Raw genomic sequence first — 8,921 nt, forward strand, 5'->3', positions numbered from 1 at the left:
AATTAAGAGCATTAGAAAGCCATTGAACCCTTTTTTGTTTTAAACTTAGCATTAGAACATATTTGTTTTGGACTTCAAAGATTATGCATCTTAAAAATCTGAAAAGGGGAAATAATTCAATCTAAACTGAAGGCAAGCAAGATATTTTTATTCTAATTTATATCACTTGTTATGCTTAATAAATGGACCAAGTTTGAAAGAAATATCTTCATTATTTTTCAAGAAATATTACTTTTTATGTTGTAAGCTCGATCGGGCAATGTTACCAGCCTGCTACAGATAGCTTGCTGTCATCCCCGTTGAAGGGTTCGGATGATCGAACTTTGCCCATAAATTAGGTTACCTGATTATTATTTTTTTTTAAACATGAAATTGTGATATAGTTCAATATTGTGTAGCGGTTCTCGTATCGGGTGGCCTCGGTAGCTCAATTTGTAGAGCGTTGGCACGGTAAGCCGAAGGTCCGAGGTTCGAATCCCGGTCGTGGCTGCACATTTTTCCTGAGACTGTAACATTTGGGGGCTCGTCCGGTATGCTCACCCTTGCATGCAGGGCGAAGCAGTTTGGCTGGGGTGTGCATCTGAATTCGGTTAACAATGTGCGGCAGACATTGGCCAGGAGTGCCAATGTCTCGCAATAAGAGGGAAGGTGTGTAGCGGTTCTCGTATCGGGTGGCCTCGGTAGCTCAATTGGTAGAGCGTTGGCATGGAAAGCCGAAGGTCCGAGGTTCGAATCCCGGTCGAGGATGCACATTTTTCCTGAGACTGTTACAATAGAGATGTTGGCTTCAGCTTCTGTTGCTCATTGAAACTTAGTAGAAATTTTGTGTAATATTAAGTTTTCATTATCGAATATGCAATCAGTTGTTCAGTACAAAGAGCTATAAAAATAAAATAATTTTATAGCTCTTTGATCAGTATTAGAGCTAGAATGGTTGTGGAACATAATAGAAAATTTATTTTCAGGGCATTCAGTAAATAGACAGACAAATCATGAATTGAAAGATTTTCAGTATATGAATTAAATCTGTTGACATTTCAATTTAACTTAAAACTGCTGCAAAAAAAATTAAAGCTTTGCCAGTAAAAGGGACAATTATTTTAAAGCTTTGCCAGTAAAAGGGGCATAATAGTCAATAGCTTTGAATGTAACAGAGATATGGACAAACATAAAACTTTAACCAAAAAGTGGCATAACTCTGTCAAATTCAAATCAAGAGTTATGAGGATTGTTTCTTCTGGTTTAGACTTATTGTGTGGCCTAAAATGTTTGATTTTGTCTCTAAGTTTTGTGTCAGCGCGCTTAATTTATGTCGATAAAAAACCTCCAGTTCTGAGACCCAAACTCCAGCTGAAAAATGGCAAACCTCCAGTTTTGGGATTCTGAACTTATCACATGTATGGTTGGACAGATAACCAAAACCATGATAACTGCTGTTGTTTTTTTTTCTTCTAAAAAATATAGATTTCATATAAAGCTTTTCTGCATATTGCCACCCACTCATTATATTACTCATTTAACTGATTAAGTCAACTAAGTTGATCATCTATTTAGCTGATTTAATTTTGATGATAACGAATACCGTAAATCATCTGTTTAAGTGATTACAGTTCATACTTATTCTTACATATTAACTGAGCACTTTTGATAAGGATACACATATTTATAATAAATAACCGTTGTATACTATATATAAGAAGTTACTTGAGAATATTGAAATATTCTCAACTTGGCCCATTTACCAGATTTGGACAAATCACTTGTGTAAGTGATTAAATCAACTAAGCAACTAAGTTGATCATTTATTTAGCTTATTTAATATTTATGATTTTGAATGTATCACCTATTTAAATGATTGCAGTTGATACTTCATATATAAAACTGAACATTTTTAAAAGTGAGTATACATGTATTGATAATGAACAACCCTTTGTATACCAATTTTACCATAATAGTACTTTTTAGTAGTTACTTTCTGATGTTGAAATGTTCTGAACTCGTCTCATTTATCTGATTTGGACAAATCACTTGTCATAAGCTGATCATTTATTTAGCTGATTTAATAATGACTATTTCTTTGAGATGTTGAGATATTCTGAACTTGGCTCATTTACCTGATTTTTGGACAAATCACTTGTTTAAGAGATTAAATCAACTAAGCTGATCATTTATTTAGCTGATTTAATAGTGATGAATTTAAATGTATCACCAATTTATGTGATTGTAGTTGAAGCTTATTCCAGCGTATTAATTTAACCGGACACTTACTACACAAATTCATGTTTTATCATGAATGCCCTTGTATGACATATAAGTCGTTATTTCCGGATGTTGAAATATATATTCTCAACCCGGCTCATTTATCTGATGTGGACAAATCACTTGTGCAAGTGATGTAATCAACTAAGCTGATCATTTATTTAGCTGATTTATTAAATAATAATGATTTTGAATGTATCACCAAACACTTGAACACTTTTAACAGTGTGTATACATGTATTTATGATGAATAGCCCTTGTATACCATATAAGCCGTTACTTTCGGATGTTGATATATTCTCAACTTGGCTCATTTACCAGATTTGGAGAAATCACTTGTGCAAGTGATTTAATAAGCTGATCATTTATTTAGCTGATTTAGCCTGCCCGCTTAGCTCAATAGGGAGAGCACAGATCAACGGATCTCGGGGTCGTGAGTTTGAGTCTTGTGCGAGGCGTATGTTTTCAATGACATTGTGTCTAAAATCATTCGTCCTCCACCTCTAACTTATATAGAGAAGTTGGCAGTTACTTGCGGAGAACAGGTTTGTACTGGTACATAATCCAGGAACACCGGTTAGGTTATCTGTCCGCCGTGCCTAATATGACTGCAATACTGTTGAAAAACGCCGTTAAACCCAAAACAAACAAACAAAATTTAGCTGATTTAATAATGACAGGTTTTTTTTCCCTTTATAATAGGGGCCGTTTATAGGCCCCTTCCCCTCAGAAAATTTAAAATCATGCAGTTTTCCCCAAAAATTGGCTTTACATCAGGTTTTTTATTCCCCTTTGCCCAAATACCGAGTTGTTTTTTCCCCAAATCAGAGGCCTGGGCCCCTTCCCCTCCTGGTAAAACTAGAACTGTCACAGGAGTGACTCATACCCCCACCATACGGTCTTGTCACAGAAGAATGGCAACCATAAGAAATCTTAAAAATACTTTGGAGTACTTCATCCTGGGCTTCCACATATAAGTAATACTAGTATAATACTAGTATAGTAATACTAGTAAATATATTAAATCTGTAATATTAGAGATACACTAAAAGTGAATACAAAAAATGTCTTACCGACCCATGTTACCACAGAAAAATGTTTTTACTTTTTACATAGGACTTATAATAAAAAAGTTAGAAAAATACCTAAAATATTGAAAATCTAAAAATAGGATTTCTAAAACTAGACTTATTCCTGGAATTTAAGGGGAAGAAACTCAGTACAAAAGTTAAAAAAAAGGTTACTTCCCTTTGGCTCTAAGCCAATCAGAATGAGATATAGTGAAAATACATCAAATTTAACCTTAAATTCTAGGTAAAAGGGGACACAATTCAAGAAAAATTAGAGTTTCAGAGTTATGCACCTTGTGTCACATGATTGGGTGATGAGGTGGAACATCTATTTTAAGTCTGAATCAAATCCATTCAGTAGTAACTGAGATATAGTGAAAATACATCAAAATTAACCTTAAATTCTAAGTAAAAAGGGGCATAATTCAAGAAAAATTGGTGTCAGAGTTATGCACCTTGTGTCACATGATGTGGGTGATGAGGTGGAACATCTATTTTAAGTTTGAATCAAATCCATTTTGTAATAATTGAGATATAGTGAAAATACATCAAAATCAACCTTAAATTTAAAGTAAAAGGGACATAATTCATAAAAAATTTATGTCAGAGTTAAGCACCTTAGTCACATTCATCTGGGTGATGAGGTGGAACAACTATTTTAAGTTTTAATCAAATCCATTTAGTAATAACTGAGATATAGTGAAAATACAACAAAATTAACCTTAAATTCTAAGTAAAAGGGGACATAATTCATGAAAACTTGGTGTCAGAGTTATGCACTTTGTGTCACATGATGTGGGCACAAGATGTGGGTGATGAGGTGGAACATCTATTTTAAGTTTGAATCAAATCCATTTAGTAATAACTGAGATATAGTGAAAATACAACAAAATTAACCTTAAATTCTAAGTAAAAGGGGACATAATTCATGAAAACTTGGTGTCAAGAGTTATGCACCTTGTGTCACATGATGTGGGTGATAAGGTGGAACATGTATTTTAAGTTTTAATCAAATCCATTTGGTAATAACTGAGATAATAGATTTCGGGACGCGACGGGACGGGACGCGACGGGATGCGACAAAACTGACTCCTATATACCCCCCTCAAACATGTTTGGTGGGGGTATAAAAAAAAACCCTGAATGATATCACCAAACACTTTCGAACACTTTTAACAGTGAGTATACATGTATTTATCATGAATAGCCCTCAAGCCCCTTGTATACCATATAAGTCGTTACTTTCGGATGTTGAAATATTCTCAACTGGGCTCATTTACCAGATTTGGACAAATCACTTGTGCAAGTGATGTAATTAAGGTTTCGATGGAGGACTTGAGAAACAAAAATCAAACAACACCAAATCATAGAAAGAAAGAGTTGTTTGACATGAAAATTGAACAGCATGTAAAACATGTATATTACTTTACGAAACAAGTGTCAGTATACTGATATAAACATTGAATTCCGGAAAAGGGCTGCCTAAAGGGGCTCCACTTCCGGACAGTTAAACGCCTTTAAAAACTCACCATTTTCAAAGAACTGTTACACATGTTTGTTTTGATGCATTTGCAATAGCGTGCGAGTGGTGAAATTTCACATAACAAGGTGGAACATAGTTTTCAGCAATTGTTTATCTTTTTTTCTTTACAAATGGCATTCATTTTCAAAGGGAGACAACTTTTTCTCAAAGATTACTTAAAATAATCGGAAAAAAAAGTTGTTTCCCTTTGAAAATGAATGCCATTTGTACTTAAAAATAATCGGGAACAGTTGTCTCCCTTTGAAAATGAATGCCATTTGTAAAGAAATAAAGATAAACAATTGCTGAAAACTGTGTTCCACCTTGTTATTCGAAATTTCACCACTCGCACGCTATTGCAATGCATCAAACGAACATGTGTAACAGTTCTTTGAAAATGGTGAGTTTTAAAGGCGTTTTAACTGTCCGGAAGTGGAGCCCCTTTAGGCAGCCCTTTTCCGGAATTCAATGTTTATATCAGTATACTGACACTTGTTTCGTAAAGTAATATACATGTTTTACATGCTGTTCAATTTTCATGTCAAACAACTCTTTCTTTCTATGATTTGGTGTTGTTTGATTTTTGTTTCTCAATGCCTCCATCGAAACCTTAACTAAGCTGATCATTTGTTAAGATGATTTATTATGTAATTCTGATTTTGAATGTATCACCCAACACTTTTGAACACTTACAGTGAGTATACATGTATTTATAATGAATAGCCCTTGTATGCCATATAAGTAGGTACTTTTGGATGTTGATATATTCTCAATTTGCCTCATTTACCAGATTTGGACAAATCACTTGTTCAAGTGATTTAATAAGCTGATCATTTATTTAGCTGTTTTAACAATGATGATTTTGAATGTATCACCAAACACTTTTGAACACTTTTAACAGTGAGTATACCAGAGCTCCAGATAAGCTTTTGGTGCAACTGGGTATTTACCCATCACTTTTTGTCTGAATTGGGTATTGGAAATTTGAATTGGGTAAAAATAATATCATTACCCAGCCTTTTCAGAAGTAATTGTTTGTTTGTTTGTTTTGGGTTTAACGCCGTTTTTCAACAGTATTTCAGTCATGTAAAGGCGGGCAGTTAACCTAACTAGTGTTCCTGGATTCTGTACCAGTACAAACCTGTTCTCCACAAGTATATGCCAACTTCCCCACATGAATCAGAGGTGGAGGACTAATGATTTCAGACACAATGTCGTTTATCAAATAGTCACGGAGAAGATACGCCCCGCCCGAGGATCGAACTCGCCACCCGCAATCCATAGACCAACACTCTTACCTACTGAGCTAAGCAGGCGGGCCAGAAGTAATTGAGTATTTGCTAAAACCAATTGGGTATTTTACCAATCTCGCACTAACAAATGAGTATTTTTTGCTTACAGTATACATGGTATAATTATATCATCAAACAGGACTAGGTCAGTAGGTCTAAAAATAGAAAATCCTTGTGACCTCTCTAGAGGCCATATATTTCATAAGATCTTCATGAAAATTGGTCAGAATGTTCACCTTGATGATATCGAGGTCAAGTTTGAAACTGGGTCACGTGGCCTCAAAAACTAGGTCAGTAGGTCAAATAATAGAGAAACCTTGTGACCTCTCTAGAGGCCATATTTTTCATGGGATCTGTATGAAAATTGGTCTGAATGTTCATCTTGATGATATCTAGGCCAAATTCGAAACTGGGTCACGTGCGGTCAAAAACTAGGTCAGTAGGTCTAAAAATAGAAAAACTTTATGACCTCTCTAGAGGCCATATATTTCATGAGATCTTCATGAAAATTGATCAGAATGTTCATCTTGATGATATCTAGGTTAAGTTCGAAAGTGGGTTACGTGCCATCAAAAACTAGGTCAGTAGGTCAAATAATAGAAAAACCTTGTGACCTCTCTAGAGGCCATATTTTTCATGGGATCGGTATGAAAGTTGTCTGAATGTTCATCTCGATGATATCTAGGTCAAGTTTGAAACAGGGTCATGTGCGGTCAAAAACTAGGTAAGTAGGTCTAAAAATAGAAAAACCTTGTGACCTCTCTAGAGGCCATACTTGTGAATGGATCTCCATAAAAATTGGTCAGAATGTTCATCTTGGTGATATCTAGGTCAAGTTTGAAAGTGGGTCACGTGCCATCAAAAAGTAGGTCAGTAGGTCAAATAATGAAAAAACTTTGTGACCTCTTTAGAGGTCATATTTTTCATGGGATCTGTATGAAAATTGGTCTGAATGTTTGTCTTGATGATGTTTAGGTTAAGTTTGAAACTGGGTCAACTGCGATCAAAAACTAGGTCAGTAGGTCTTAAAATAGAAAAACCTTGTGACCTCCCTAGAGGCCATACCCATGAATGGATCTTCATGAAAATTGGTCAGAATGTTCACCTTGATGATATCTAGGTCAAGTTTGAAACTGGGTCACGTACCGTTAAAAACTAGGTCAGTAGGTCAAATATAGAAAAAAAAACCTTGTGATCTCTCTAGAGGTCATATTTTCATGGGATCTGACTTGTGTTTCAGTACGCACACTGTATGAAATCAGTTGGGTTTTCTGCATTTAATTGCGTAAATACGCAAATACGCAGCTTATCTAGAGCTCTGGTATACATGTATTTACAATGAATAGCCCTTGTATATCATATAAGTAGTTACTTTCGGATGTTGATATATTCTCAACTTGGCTCTTTTACCAGAATTGGACAAATCACTTGTGCAAGTGATTTAATAAACTGATCATTTATTTAGCTGTTTTAACAGTGATGATTTTGAATGTATCACCAAACACTTTTGAACACTTTTAAAGACCTGCTCCAGTCCTACAATTTAACCTTAAATTGTCACTGAAAAAGCAAAAAAAATCCGACTATGAACAGTTACGCCTGTCAAAATTTAGTATATTTTATATAAAATTCTATATGAAATACATGGTTTTGCGTGCTAAAGTGTGGCGTGTGGCCATTAACTGTTACCTATTGTAATCATGGGTTGCATACACTCAATTGAATTTTAATAGCCGCGGAGCAGAGCTTTAACAGTGAGTATACATGTATTTATAATGAATAGCAGTTGTATACCATAAAAAGTAGTTACTTTCGGATATTGATACATGTATATTCTCAACTGGGCTCATTTATCAAATTTGGACAAATCACTTGTGCAAGTGATTTAATCAACTAAGCTGATAATTTATTTAGCTGATTTAATAAAAATGATATTGAATGTATGTATCACCTATTTAAGTGATTGCAGTTGATGCTTATTCCAACATATTATTAACTGAACACTTTTAACAGTGAATATACATGACTGTATTTATAATGAATAGCAGTTGTATACCACATAAGTAGTTACTTTCGGATGTTGAAATAATCTCAGCTGGGCTCATTTACCAGATTTGGACAGATGACTCAACTAAACAAATCATTTATTTAGCTGAATTAATAATGATGATTATAAGTGCATCAGCAATTTAACTGATTGTAGTTCTTTAATACATATTTTAACAATGATACAACCCTCATTATACTGTACTGTATAAGAAGATGTAACTGAGCAACCCAAGTCAGTTCCAGAAATTCATCAGCGATTTTTTTTAGCATTTTAAACCTGGGCTCTGGGGACCATTCAAATGGGAAAAATGGCACGTAAAACCTAAAAATTGGGAAATTCACAAAATAAGTTTAACCATCATAAAACCTTTATTTCAGACTTGTCTTCTTTGTTGAATGTCACATCAAGTCTTATTTCTGTTTTTTTTTTTTTTTTTTTTTGTTGTTTTGTTTTTTTTTTTTTTTGTTTTTTTTTTGGACTTTTGAAAGTGTTGGAAACCTGAAAATTGAGACTACCACAAAATTGGTATTTTTTTGGCGGTTTTTTTGGGAAAATAATTACCTCAAAATTGGAAAATAAGAAAATTTTTTGCAATTGAGATGGGGCCTAAATTGTCCCCAAAATCAGCCTTAAAAATTCCTGTTCATAAACGGCCAGCAAATTTCTTTTATTTTTTTTTAATTTGAAAATGTGTATGAGAGCTTTTCATCCGGAAATTGGGTCTTTCA

General features: G+C 34.3%; 1 non-coding gene across 1 annotated transcript; it reads left to right on the forward strand.

Moving 5' to 3' along the window:
- The first annotated feature begins 674 nt into the window (after positions 1-674).
- Positions 675-750, forward strand: Trnas-gga (transfer RNA serine (anticodon GGA)). The gene has a single exon. It is a non-coding gene; the product is annotated as a tRNA-Ser (tRNA).
- The last annotated feature ends 8,171 nt before the right edge of the window (positions 751-8,921 follow it).

The sequence above is a fragment of the Mercenaria mercenaria genome, unplaced genomic scaffold (genome assembly GCF_021730395.1).
Source record: "Mercenaria mercenaria strain notata unplaced genomic scaffold, MADL_Memer_1 contig_3984, whole genome shotgun sequence".
Classification (NCBI taxonomy): Eukaryota; Metazoa; Mollusca; class Bivalvia; order Venerida; family Veneridae; genus Mercenaria; species Mercenaria mercenaria.